The sequence below is a fragment of the Microtus ochrogaster genome, chromosome 7 (genome assembly GCF_000317375.1).
Source record: "Microtus ochrogaster isolate Prairie Vole_2 chromosome 7, MicOch1.0, whole genome shotgun sequence".
NCBI classification, from domain to species: Eukaryota; Metazoa; Chordata; class Mammalia; order Rodentia; family Cricetidae; genus Microtus; species Microtus ochrogaster.
Genome location: NC_022014.1, coordinates 69,943,473 through 69,958,215, shown reverse-complemented (window position 1 = coordinate 69,958,215; position 14,743 = coordinate 69,943,473). Strand labels below are relative to the sequence as shown.

The following is a 14,743-nucleotide window of genomic DNA, read 5'->3' as shown; positions in this document are numbered from 1 at the left end:
GAGGGAGGGAGGGAGGGAGGGAGGGAGAGATGGAAGGAAAAAGGAAAGAAAGAGAAAGATCTTGTCTCAAACCAACAATAACAAAAAATAATAATAAATTTCCATCTCTGTCATTTAACCTTATTCTAGTATATCATCCAACACTTGTACTATTACAATCATCTCCCGACTAGTGTACCACTCTAGTTAGCTTTTGTTCTATATTCTCTAAAGAGTAGCCTGTGTAGAACACCATGCTTATGCTGGGTAGTGGTGGTGCATGCCTTTAATCCCAGCACTCGGGAGGCAAATCTCTGAGTTTGAGGCCAGCCTGGTCTACAGATTGAGTTCCAGGACACCCAGGACTACACAGAGAAACCCTGTCTTCAACGATTCCTGTTTTGTTTAAAGTAGAGAAACACTCTTACAATAGTCCACAAGATTTTACTACATATCTAGTGTGTCAAGTCATACCACCCTTCATTCCCAAACCCCAAGGAGAACACAGATCTTTTGTTAAGGACTAAATTGTACCTTCATCTCCAAAATGCATAGATAGAGGACCTACCTCCCCATGCAACTGTGTTTGCAATAGTCTTTAGAAATATAATGGACAGGAAAGGACACTAACCCATTAGGACTGCTACCCTTCTAAGACAGAGACACTAGAGCTCTCTCTATACACACACAGCAATGGCCATGTGGGCATGCAGAGAAAAGAAGACTACCTGCAAGCCAAGAAGGGCTTCAAGGGAGAAAAAAATAAAAAAGCAACCTGGTTATAGCTTGATCTTGACCTTTAACTTCCAGATTGTGACAAATAATATTTACATTTGTAGTTAGTAGCTTTCATAAACTAAAACACAACTAAATATGATTAAGCATACCTTAGAGATGCTTAGATATGCAGTATTTCCTAAGTCCAGGCCAAGTTACAAAGCCAATAGCTTCCAGAAATAGGTCCTGATTGATTTTATATTAGCTTGTTAATCAGCTTTGGTTTGCATGCTTTACTAAAATATTTTTCAAGGCTTTTCAATATTTTTGCAAGACTGTTAGGAACTAGATATTATAACCCCAATATAGGACTAACTTCTGTTATTTCCAATATTTATTTGAATTAATATTGATCATCATTAGGATTGGCACAAATATTCCTTAAAGGTCAATTGCTTTGTTTTTCTTAAACATTTCAGATTGGGGGACTGAAGAAATAGCTCAGTGATTAAGCATAGCCACCGACTGATCTTCCAGATCCAGAAGGTCTGGATTCAATTCCTAGCACCTATATGGCAGCTCACAACTGTAACTCCAAGATCTAACACTCTCACACAGATATACATGCAGACAAAACCCCAATGCACATAAAATAAAAATAAATACTTTAAAAAATGCAGATTATCCCTACCATTCAGAGCTCTCTGGTCATTAGGATTATTTTGTTTCATTTATTTCCATGTGGCACCATTTTCTAATTTTTCTCTAAAACAACATATGAAGCTAGATAGGATACCAAACACCTGTAACCCTAGCTCTTAGAAAAGTGAGGCAAGACAGTTTGAAATCAGTCTGGCCTCTATAGCAAAAGAGATTGTTGACTGACAGGTAGGTGGATGAATTGATGAATGGATGGTTGGATGGGATGGATAGACACATTAGATTAGATAGAAGACAAACATGCATTCATACATATGTACGTATGTACAAGATAAATAAATAGGAGTTACGGAATACGGACGACTTGTCCCTCATGTGTTAGTTTTCTTTGGAGACAGAATCTTACTATGCAGTCTTGGCTAACATTATATGTGTCAGGTTTTTTTTTTATGTTGCTTTTGTTTCTTTTATTTGTTTTTGAGGCAGGGTCTTAGCTACTGTGTAGCCCAGGCTGGCCTCAAAACTCACAGTAATTCTCCTCAGTATCTTGAGTGCCAAGATTATAGGTGTGTACTGCATTCAGTGTTTCAACGGACTTTTTAAAACTGACATAAAACTGAGCCCTGTCCCTTGCCCCAACACAAACACAACTTTTCCTCTATCATCACCCCTAGTAAGAATGGAACATTGTCTCTGATCTCTGTACTGATCTCATAGTTTTTTTCCATAATATCATATGGATCATACAGTATACAGTATTTTCAAATTACTTTTTTAAAAAATATTTATTTATTTATTATACAATATTCTGTCTGTGTGTATGACCGCAGGCCAGATGAGGGCACCAGACCCACAGATGGTTGTGAGCAACCATGTGGTTGCTGGGAATTGAACTCAGGACCTTTGGAAGAGCAGGCAATGCTCTTAACCTCTGAGCCATCTCTCCCGCCCCCTCAAATTACTTTTTTCATTTAGTAGTATGTATTTTGCAGTACTGTAGCTGAAGTATATCCATTATATAAATTTCCATTACAGTTTATTTTTATCAGTTATTTTCATAAGAGTGAAATGTCCACTAAGCTCAAAAGTTAATTTTTTTAATTAAAATGAATTTTAATACACTTTCAACTAGGTTGGGCATGAAAGCACTTAGGAGACAAAGGTAGGAGAATCTCCCAGCACTCGGGAGGCAGAGGCAGGCGGATCTCTGTGAGTTCGAGACCAGCCTGTTCTACAGAGCTAGTTCCAGGACAGGCTCCAAAGCCGCAGAGAAACCCTGTCTCGAAAAAAAACCAAAAAAAAAAAAAAAAAAGTAGGAGAATCAAGAGTTCAAGACCATCCCCAGCTACTATCAAGTTTAAGGCCTTTCTGGGTTAAGTTTGATTCTGCCTTAAAAAAACAAATAAAAAAAAAATAGTCTTCTCTTTCCCAAGTAACCTACAGTAAGAAGAATACATGGGTAGTTGCTAAACTTTAAATACATTCATTTCCTAGGCTCAGCACTTAACCAAAATCACCACCTAACAAAAGTTCCTAAGCTGAGGCAAAGGCCTCCTTTATAAACCAAAGTAGTTTCCTACAGCATAGCCCAATCTCTAGCTATGTGTTCTACCCCTATGCCTAACCTGTCCTAAACTGCCCACACCCAATCAATCCTCCCTTTCTGCTCTAGTCTTCCAGCTTGTAAAGTGTTACCAGAAACATTTAACTTCTAAAATTTTACATAAATAACAAGTTATTATGCAGTCATGTGTCTTAACAATAGAGATATACTCTCAGAAATGCCTGACTATCCAATTTCTTTTTTTTTTCTTCTTTTTTTTAAAAAATATTTATTTATTTATTTATTATATGTACAATATTCTGTCTGTGTGTGTGTCTGCAGGCCAGAAGAGGGCACCAAACCTCATTACAGATGGCTGTGAGCCACCATGTGGTTGCTGGGAATTGAACTCATGACCTTTGGAAGAGCAGGCAATGCTCTTAACCACTGAACCATCTCTCCAGCCCCTGACTATCCAATTTCATCACTGTGCAAAAATGTAAACTCACACAAACTCAGCTATGATTGTCAGGAGGTAATAAAACTTCAGAGGATAAATACAGTCTATCAGACTGAAACATTATTATACAATCTGTAGCTGTATAATTTTCATGGCTTGTATGTTACAGCAACCAAAGTTAAGTTTAAAATGTGCTTTCGTTTTTAAATATATATTAAAGTCCTCATAGAAGGTATTCCAGGCCATAGAGCCATGCTTTAGGGGTAGTTGTAGCTTTGTTACTGGCAGTACACCTCTGGCAGATATTTTCTCTTCTTAATGCCTATAAAAAGTATCTAGTATCTAGACACAAACAGTTGATAATTCTCCGTGTTTCATGTTTTCTTTACCTCTATGATCTAAATGCAAATTTTACCTTCTTAGGCACATATACTACAAATCATTATCATACAATGATCATATAAATACATTAGTTATGTACTATATACATATGCTTAGATAATATACAATGTACCAGGATTAATAATACAACTTCAGAAGCACTCACTCTTTTCTGAAAATACAATAACTCCATACAACAACATATCAAGTACAAATTACTCAAGGCCTAAGTAACAGTAAATGGTAAAACCACTTCTGAAAATATCTTTTAACACAGGGAAAGCCATCTCAAGAGCCCTGAGTGCCACTAAGAAATCAGTAAAGAAGAAAAAAACAGGGGGAGGGGACAGAAGAAAAGGGAAAGTAGGAAGAAAAACCCCATCTGGACAAGAGCTGTACACATCCCCCACAGCCTCAAGTACCATAAAATTAGCCAACACCTATGCTGCATTACATCTAGGATATAATAAAAAATCATTTCTTCTTAATGACTGAATCCAAAATTTAAAAAGACATCAGGAAAAACCTTAAACTCTTGAGATTATTATACTCATCATCAAGATTAGCTATAAACCTAGCATTTGCTGGAAATAAACAAGAATCTATTCATGATTATCTATCCCCAAACAACAGATGAGCAACGGGCCAGTCTTTAAGTGCTAATTTTCTGGGGGAAAAAACAAAATAAAATAGCTGGGTCTAAAAGGGAAAGGGGAAAGGAGCAAGAAACAGAACATCCAAAAAATAATCTAAAACTTCCCCTCTAATAAAAGCTGATGGAAATATTTTAGCTCATTTTGAATGCTCTTTCTATTAGGCTTTCCAAAGAGCATGAGGATATGATTAAGGCAGGAAGAGCTACCTGCTGCTCTGCCGGCTCAAAATCAGAGCTTACCTCCTCAGATTGGTGGCCTTTGCCAAGTTTGGAACACCTTCCATCTCTGTTGTCTTCTGCCCCATCAGATTGCTGATAGGCCTATGGGGGGGAGAAAGAGAAACAGACCCGCTAGAATGCCACATCCGACTATTATTTGCCTTCTCAAAAGGAATCATTAGTTCTTACTGTTCATGAAGGCAGATAATCCAATTGTTACTGGACCTCAAAGAATTAACATTGGCCTTTCAGACTCTCCTTCAAGAATTTAGCATCAAAAGCCCAAAGAGTAAACAAGAACCAAGTGCTGACTTAGAAGCAAGCAATCTCAGACAACACATCAAAACAGTGATAGAAACCTGCCCTTGACCAAGGCCTTCACCACATCTGTCAGAAGATTTTCAGAAAGATATTACATGTCATTAATCAAAAAATGTTCAATGATATTTTTAAACTCTCATGAATCAATGATCCTTAAAACAGAAATGTGATAACTTCAAAAACATCCAGTGTTAAGGACTTCTAACAATCTATGTCACTGCCTTCAAGATGTCTCCCATGCCACAACAGAAATCTGGCTTCTCTCCAATGTACAGTCTCAAAGAGGGGCCATGCTTTACCTCGGCATATATACCGAGTGCATTATCACCCATATGATCACAAAACACTTCCTCATAACATACCAAAACCAACAAAATGATTTCCTTAATTTAATCTTCTGAAATTATAGAAGACAGCTTGGTATCTGCCTTAACCATTCATTCCTTTATATATGTGAAGGGGGGAAAAAATCAATTAATTTATTTCCCTGCTCTCTAAATGAACAGAAATCCTTTGATCTTTATTCTCTGATACCTTTAATCCTAGATATTGATTATAAATTACACCTTTTAATATTCTCAGTAGAAAACACTAGACTATAAAAGTGGAAGAGCCCAAATACAGACAATAAAACATAAACCAGAGTAGAAGACAGTGTTATCAAATAATGCAGAAGCAGTAACTATTGTCATTTGCATAACTTTTACTGTATTGATTTTCTGCTTTACCTTTGCTATACAGTCTTTTTTCTTAAAGCCCTCAAAAAAGTTTATTAAATACACAGATTTCCAAACCTAAAAGAACTAAATGAATTAAAAATAACCTTCTGCACAATTAATTCCAAGTTCTTTCAATTAAGAAATATAATCCTGAAACTTCTAAAGTTACCTTTTTAAAAAGTGCATGCTTTCAACAAAACCACACATCAGTTACCTAACTCTGTCACTCTAAAATTATGTAGAAGAAATTTTTCTATTGATAAGATGAAACTAAAATGGGTAAGTTGACTTATTCATTATTATCCAACATTTATTTCTTTTTATTGTAGTGCTAGAGATTGAAGCTGGAGTGTTACACTAGGAAGGCATTCTATCACCAAGCAATGTTCCTGCCCTCTCTTCAGAATATTAATATTTATGGTCAAGCATAGCAAAGGAGCTGACAAAGGTTTCATCAGCCTGAAGATTTAAGCTCCCTCCAATATTATTAACACAGGTACGAAAACAGACCTAGTAAACTTCTTAAATCTATTTCTCTTTCCTTAGAGGTGTGCAATTATCAACTACTAACCACCTCATTAAAAGACCTGGCTTGGAAGGTCTGTTTGGAGCCATGTATTCTTTTAAAACACAGTGTGTTAATGACAATAGTAGTTTTACAGAGTCTCCAAATAATTGAGTGGCTACTGTTAAGACAAAGAAATACTTTCCTTCCAATAACAAAGTTTCAAGATGAAGGCTTAGAGCATCTTACTAGACTAAGATCATCAAATTGAAAAGATAAATGAAGATCTCAGTGAGGTACAGAAAGTGTAGAAAGATCAAAACAGGTTGTAATACATGTTTTCAACATTTTCTATGGATTTTCAAGCTAAACATGATAGCACAAGCCTTTAATCTCAACACTAGGGAGGCAGAAGTAGGTAGGTCTCTGTGAGTTCAAGACTAGCCAGGTCCGTGTAGTGAGATCCTGTCTCTAAAATAAAGCTGGAGAGATGATTCACCAATTAGGAACAATGGCTGCTCTTGCAAAAAATACCTGGCTGCTCACAACCATCTACAACTCCAGTTCCAGGAGATTTGATACACTCTTCTGATCTCCTCTGGCACTAGGCACACAAGTTGTACATAGTCATATATGCAGGCAAAACATCCACCAACTCAGAATTAAAATTTAAAAAGCAAAACAAAACAAAGGATTTTCACTCAAAAGCAGCAAGGCAGAGTTAGAGTTTTCAAATAGCTTAAATCATTGTCATCTAAATCTTCATCTTCAACATCACAAAAGGCAATCAACACAGTACCTTGGGGAAAGGAATCTAAACTTAGGAGCAGAGTGGAGGGCAATCAGTTCCAGAGCAAGCAGCCTAACAAGAAGTTCTGTATCTGCTCTGAGTGGTTGTTAACTAATGTCCCAAATCAGAAACTATGACAGCATGTGACTGTTATGAAGTACTAAAAATGTCCCTGCTCCTTGACCAGCTTCCTTAAACACATTCTAAGAAAATTATGGGGGCTGGAGAGATGGCTCAGTGGTTAAGAGCACTGCCTTTTCTTCCAAACATCCTGAGTTCAATTCTCAGCAACCGCATGGTGGCTCACAACCATCTGTAATGGGGTCTGGTGCCCTCTTCTGGCCTGCAGGCATACATGCAGACGGAATACTGAGAATACTGTATACATAATAAATAAATACATCTTAAAAAAAAAAAGAAAGAAAAGAAAAAAGAAAATTATGACAAGAGGGAAAACCAATGAAGTGAAACAGTATCTACTACAATATGCTTCATTTATTAGGGAAAAAAATGTCCAAACAACCAACCAAGAAAGTAAGCAGTAGAGGAAGCTTTGGGTTTTGTTTGCTTTAGTCCTCCTGTAAAGTTCCCCAACCAGTGAATTACAATTCCTACTTTAAGCAGGGCAGTGGTGGTGCACATGCCTTTAATCTCAGCACTCAGGAGTCAAAGACAAGTGGATCTCTGTGTGTTTGAGACCAGCCTGATCTAAAGAGTGAGTTCCAAGACAGGCTCCAAAGCTACAGAGAAACCCTTTCTCAAAAAACCAAAAAAAATTCCTACTTGATTGTTAGGCATTTTTTTCTTCTCTTTCTTTTTCTTTTTGTTTTTGAAACAGGGTTTCCTAGAGCCCAGGTGTTCAAGTATGCAGACATTTAAAGAATTGACTAGGGGCCAAGTGAAATGGCTTGGTGAGTAAAGGCACTTGCTTCACCAGCCTGATGACCCGAGTTCAATCCCTGGGGTCCAGAAGGTAGAAAGAGTAACAAACAACTCTTCCAAGTTTTCTGTGACCTCCACATGCATGATGTGGCACATACACATATACACAAAAACACACACATGCTAAATAAATGTTGTATTAAAAAAACTTTTAAACTGGGCAGTGGTGGCGCACGCCTTTAATCCGGGCACTTGGGAGGCAGAGGCATGGTTCTCTGTGAGTTCAAGGCCAGCCTGGTCTACAAAGCAGTTCCGGGATAGCCAGGGCTGTTATACAGAGAAACCCTGCCTCGAACCAACCCCACCCCCAAAAAAATAACAAACCAGCAACAACAACAACAACAACAAAACCACTTTAAATAACTGATTAGGACTACCAAAATATCTCAGGGGGTAAAGACATTTGCTTCGTTAGTCTATAACCCTGAGTTAAGATCCTCAGATCCCATGTAAAGGTACAAGGAGAAAGAACCCATTTTGCAGGGGCTGGAGAGATGGCTCAGAGGTTAAAGATCACTGGCTGCTCTTCCAGAGGTCCTGAGTTCAATTCCCAGCAACCACATGGTGGCTCACAACCATCTGTAATGAGATCTGGCGCCCTCTTCTGGCATGCGGGCATACATGGAGGCAGACACAATACATAATAAATAAATAAATCTTAAAAAAAAGGAACCTATTCTACAAAGTTGCCCTCCTAACAATCATGTGTGTTGTTTGCCCAATAAATAAAAACTAAGATAGATATACGTACATATATATGTCATACAGTGAGAAAATATTTAATATACAAAGTTGGGTATAGGAAAAAACAAACAGAGAGACTTGAAGGCCATAAACCTAAATTTCTTTCCCCCACCTTACTTATGTTTAAATGGCTATATTTACTTGACTCATTCAATATGTGGCTTATAAGATAGAATAGTCATAAGGCAGAAACAAGTAATATAGTAGGTATTTTCAGATTTTAAATAAAATTACTGCCATACTATGAATGGCAAAGTTCATTAGCTGTAAAGTTCCAAATTAGACTTCTTCAATTTACCTATTTCTTACACACCATATATATTTCAGATTCCTCTTGAAGCATCATGGGATGTTAATCATCAGGAGTATCACTGTTACTCTTAGAAAAGAACATAAAACATTTTTCAAAGTGTTTTGCTTATGTTGAATAAATCAAAGGTATTTTAAGTTAGTTCAAAGTTTGAAAGAACAACCAGAAATCTCCAAATTCAAACATTATCACAAAATTGTGAAAAAAAACTAACTCAGCTTTTCAATGTAGCTGAGCCATACCACTATCTGATAAAGTTCACACTATCTAAAGCTGTAAAGAAGGCTGTTGATGACTCAGCTAGTAGAGACAACTGCCGCCAGGCTGATGGCCTCACTTCAATTCCCAGAACCCACATGGGAGACGGACAGAGGCAGTTGCACAAGCTTTTCTCTTCTGCCACATATGCACTGTAGCACACATGCACACCCTATCTATCCAAATAACTCATAAAAAAATTTAAGCTGTGAATACACTTTAATTCAGTTCCTGTTTATTTACCCTTTCTTGCTTTCATGAAGTAGAAAAAAAAAACTGCAACCAAAATTTCCCCTTTTAAAAAAAGAAAGTGGTTTTCAGAACAGAACTTGGACTTCTAATGACTATTTTTAAAAGAATACATGCCTTGAAACACACCAACCAGAACTGACACATTCAGTAATTTACAATTAGAGACTTTAGTTCAGACACAAATGTAGAAATTGAAGTCAATGTGGTACTACACACCTCTAATCTCAGCATTCAGGAGACTGAGGCTGGAGGGATGGAAAGTTTAGGCCAGCACTGACTATATCTAAAGACCTGTGTAAATAAATTTAAAAAAACATAGTATAACATAGTGTACAGAAATTTATTTTTATCTCTTAAAAAGCTCTTATTTCCAGACCTGTATTCCCATGAATATAAGACACCAATGACACTAATAATTAGTTCTTGCCACCATCTCTTTAAAAATTAAGGGGCTTGGAGAGAGAGAGATGGCTCAGCAGATAAAGATAAAAATTGACTTGAGTTCAATTCCTGGGGCCCACATGGTAGGAGAACAACAAATCCTGAAAGTTAGCTCTGATTTCCACATGCATGCCATGGCACATGGGCACAGACAAAGGCGCGCGCACACACACACACACACACACACACACACACACACACACACACACATATTTTAAGTACAATAATGTTTTTCAATTAAGGGTCTGAGCCAGTGAAAGAACTCAGCTGGCAAAATATTTGCCACACGCATCTGACAACCTGAGTTTGATGTCCATAGATGGAAAAAAAGACCTGACTCTCTGACTACCACACATGTGCAACAAACATCACTCACAGACACATACAGACACTCAAAAACATTCTTTTTTTAATTAAGAAACTAAGTAAGAGGTGGGGAGACAGCTCAGTGAGTAAAGGGCTTGCCTTTGGAACTTGAATACCTGAGTTCAATTCCCAGGACTCAGGTGAAAATGCTGGACATAAAGGTATGTTTATAATTCCAGCACTGGGGAGGCAGGGACAGGCGGATCCTTGAGGCTCTCTGGCCAGTCATTTAATCTAATTGGTGAACTCTAAATCAAAGGAGAAGGATAGCGTTTCTGGAGCCTCCAGAGGTATGTGTAAGCATAAAGGGGAGGTGAAAAAAACTACCAGAGTGGCGGTGCATGGCCTTAATCCCAGCATTTGGGAGGAGAAGGAGGCAGGCAGATTTCTGTGAGTTCGAGGCCAGCCTGGTCTACAAGAGCTAGTTCCAGGACAGGCTCCAAAACCACAGAAAAACCCAGTCTCGAAAAACAAAATACAACAAAACAAAACAAAAGCAACTTGGAAAGGGTTTATTTGACTTAGTCATCTCAATCATAGTCTATCGCAAAGAGAAATCAGGATGGGAACTTGAGTCAGGAACTGAAGCAGAGACCATAGAGCAATGCTGCGTTCTGGCTTGCTCTCCAGGTTCACTCAGTCTGCTTTCTCACACAACCCAGAACAACCTGCCCAGGGGTGGCACTGTCCACACCAATCATTAATCAAGAAAATGCCCTATAGGCCTGCCTACAGGCCAATTTTTTTTTCTTTCCTGTCTTTATTACTATACAATGCCAGCACACAATGCTGTTACGAACCTTATAAAAGGCAAAACAAGACAAAAACTTACAAACAAAGCAAAAAATAAATAACAGAATAAGAAAATACTTTTATAAAAGGGCAAAACAATGATTAGAGTTGTTTTTGACATTTTCCTCTGAAAAGCTAATTTAGTCCACTTCCCTCTCTTTAGGCGAAGGGAGGACTTGAAGAAATCTCCATGTTATCCTGGGCCTGTAATCAGCAGAGACCTACAGGCCAATTTGATGATGACTTTTTTTTTCTCACTTGAGGTTCCCTAGATGACTCTAGTTTGTATCAAGCTAACAAAAAACTAGCCAGCACATTCCACCCCTAGTCAACTTGACAAACACATTACTACTAAATCATAACTTTCCCTTTCTTGTTTATCACCAAGATCCCATACTAATATCACAAATATAAAACAGTAATAAAATTTTCAAAGTTCCAGTCTTTAAAAAAAAAAAGAAACACTTTAAAAGTTCAGACTAAAGCCAGGTGGTGGTGGTGCACGCCTTTAATTCCAGCACTCAGGAGGCAGAGGCAGGTGGATCTCTGTGAGTTCGAGGCCATTCTGATCTACAGAGTGAGTTCCAGGACAGGCTCCAAAGCTACAGAGAAACCCTGTCTTGAGGGGGGAAAAAAGTTCAGACTAAAATATCCAGTGTCTCTTAAAGTTCAAAGTCTCTCAACTTTGGGCCCCTGTAAAATCAAAAATAAGTTCCTATTCCAAGAGGGAAGAGCCAGGGAACAACCACAATCAAATAAAAGTAAAATAAAGATTGAGCAGAAAAAATTAAATCCTGTAACTCAATGACTGGCATCTGGGATTCACTCACAGTCTTCTGGGTTCCAAAGAGTTTGGGAAGATCCACTTCTTTGGTTTTGCTATTCTCAGCACACACAGCTCGTCTGGAAGGCTCAAGCTGGCTCCAAGTTACATCTGCTACTATCTTTTAATGGTTGTCCATTGTCCTGGAATCTACAATACGCTGGGGCTTTCACTATAGCTACACATCTTCACTAATGGCCTCTCCTGGACTCTTTTCAGGGACTCTAACCCTGCCACATAGTGTCAAGCCTCAGCCTCTCTCTACAACCCCTCCTATCTTTTCACACAACTGAGGCTGTACCTTCTTCAACAATGGCCTCTTGTGGCCTCTCTTCAGGGACTCCAACACTATCAATCAGGGACAGGCCTATGATCTCCATGATCCCCTTCATGCCTTCAAAATCAGTACTATGTAGGAAACTTACACATTACCAAGTTCAGCTGCCAACTTAACATACAGCCTTGTACCTATGGATCATCGCAGCTTTGTGTGCTGATCATGAGGAAATACTTCCCAGAAGATTTCGTCTCAATGATGCTGATTTCTTCTTAGTCACAGCAGTTTTTTTTATTGTTGCAGACAATTTCAACCGTGCCAGTGAAACAAAGGTGTAGTTTTCAGTGGCACTAGTTTCTTGTTAGTCACAGCTGATTCTTCAGCCCCAGCTAATCAGAAACCACATATTCGTTGTTTATTTTTCAAGACAGGGTTTCTTTGAATAGCCCTGACTGTCCTGGAACTCACTCTGTAGACCAGGCTATCTTCGAACTAAAAGCACCTGTCTCCGCCTCCCAAGTGTTAGTTAGGACTAAAGGCATGCTCCACCACCGCCCAGCAAAACCAGATTCTCAATTCAAATATATCACACAAGCAGCTCTGGTGGAAAACTTGTGGTACTCCCAAACTTTTCTTGACACATCACAAACCAAGTCTCTATTGTCTGCATTGCTCTCAGCATTCTTATCTTCCAAATTCTCTTAACAGGCCAGGCGATGGTGGCGCACGCCTTTAACCCCAGCACTCGGGAGGCAGAGGCAGGCGGATCTCTGTGAGTTCGAGACCAGCCTGGTCTACAGAGCTAGTTCCAGGACAGGCTCCAAAGCCACAGAGAAACCCTGTCTCGAAGAAAAAAACAAAAAACAAAAAAAAACAAATTCTCTTAACAGTTCATTAAGCTCTGAGCACTCAACATTCTAGCCCAACATTCCAAACTTCTTCATGATCCTCCCCAAAACAACACAGCCAAGTCTGTCACTGCAATACCTCATAAGCCTTGTACTAGTTTGCTTTTTATTGCTATGACAAAACACCACAACAAAAGCAACTTAGAGGGAAAGGATTTATCTGAATTACTCAGCCCAATTACAGTCATGAAGGGAAGTCAGCGCAGGAACTCCAAGCAGAGGTCATGGAGGAATGCTGCTTACTGGCTTGCTCTCCATGGCTTCATCAGCTTATTTTGTTATATAACTCAGGGGTGGCAGAAATAGACATATACACAACAACAACAAAAAAAGGGCCAACAGTAATTCGTGGTCCACACCTACAGTTCCTGCACCCACAAAGTTGAAGTTAGTGCTCAAACTGTTGAGTGTGGTGGTAATGGAATATACCTATAATCCCAGCACCTGAGAGGGGATGGAAGGAGGGAGCAGATTCCAAGATCAAGGCCAACTAGGGCTAGAATAGTGAAACCATGTCTCAAAGCAAGAAATAAAACTACTTTTAATATTTGTCAAAAAAATTCTTCCTTCCCTCTATAGAATATAATTAAAACAGTTTTATAAAATCTTGGAATTAAAATGCAAACATGATAATGAATGCCTGAAGAAAGAAATGACAATGGATGGATTCCACAGTACATGACAATTCCAAAACGCCGAGTGTGATTCACCAAGCTAGAAAAGGAAACCTAGGATAATGAAAAGGTCAAAATTTAAGATACTCAAACTTTCTCCTATATTGAGTACTTAAGTATGTTTTAAGGCATAGGCAGGTGGATCTCGAGGCCAACCTGGTTTACAAAGCAAGTTCCAGGACAGTCAAGCCATTACACAAAGAAATCCTGTCTTGAAAAACCAAACAACAAGTATGTTTTGTTTATACTTATTAGAGAGGAGAAAAACAGTTTTGTTTTGTTTTTGTTTTTTGCTTTTAGTGATAAGATGGCTAATGTACCTAAAAGGGGGAAAGGGGAACGTGGTGTATCTACCTTCTTGTGGAAAAGCAACAGTTTCTCCTCTCAATGTGAGACAAATCATCAGACAAAAAAAAATGATTTCAGAGGCTGGAAAGACTTTTCAGAGGTTAAGAGCACTTGCTGCCCTTGCAGAGACCAAGTTCGGTTTCCAGTACCCACATGGTGGCAGTTAATCTGACATCCTCCCTCAGGCACCAGGCACAAAAGTGGTGCATATACATATTATCATAATATTTTTAATTTAATGCAATCTTAAGCATTTTATAATTTTTGCTCGAATTTCTTATAACAGAAACAGACAACTTGATGTCTAAAAGAATTTTAGATAAGCAATTCCTCCCCCTTTTGTTTTTTGGTTTCTTTGTTTTTCAAGACAGAGTTTCTCTGTGTAGTCCTGGCTATCCTGGAACTCACTCGGTAGACCAGGCTGGCCTCTAACCCACAGAGATCCTCCTGCCTCTGCATCTCCAGACTGAGATTAAAGGCATGCGCCACCACTACAGAGCAACTCGCAATTTTTTTTCCATTAAATGTTTTTTTCTACTGAAAACTTGATATTTTGTACAAATGAAGAAAAAAATCATTAAGATAATGAAATTTTGCTTGGTTCTGCTATGTCTTTACTGTGTAGTTCTATTTTTTTTTTTTTTTGGTTTTTCGAGACA

The 14,743-nt window shown here is 38.4% G+C and overlaps 1 protein-coding gene across 12 annotated transcripts in view; it reads right to left on the bottom strand.

Moving 5' to 3' along the window:
- Positions 1–14,743, bottom strand: part of Spag9 (sperm associated antigen 9) — a 132,988-nt gene that overhangs the window by 94,181 nt on the left and 24,064 nt on the right. Inside the window, exon 1 of one of the 12 annotated variants that reach the window (XM_026780476.1) lies at positions 4,636–4,654. The exons of the other annotated variants lie outside the window; for them this stretch is intronic. The gene's annotated coding sequence lies outside the window, so the exon portion shown is untranslated. Of the gene's footprint in view, positions 1–4,635; positions 4,655–14,743 lie in introns of those variants that run through there. 12 annotated transcript variants of the gene reach the window in all.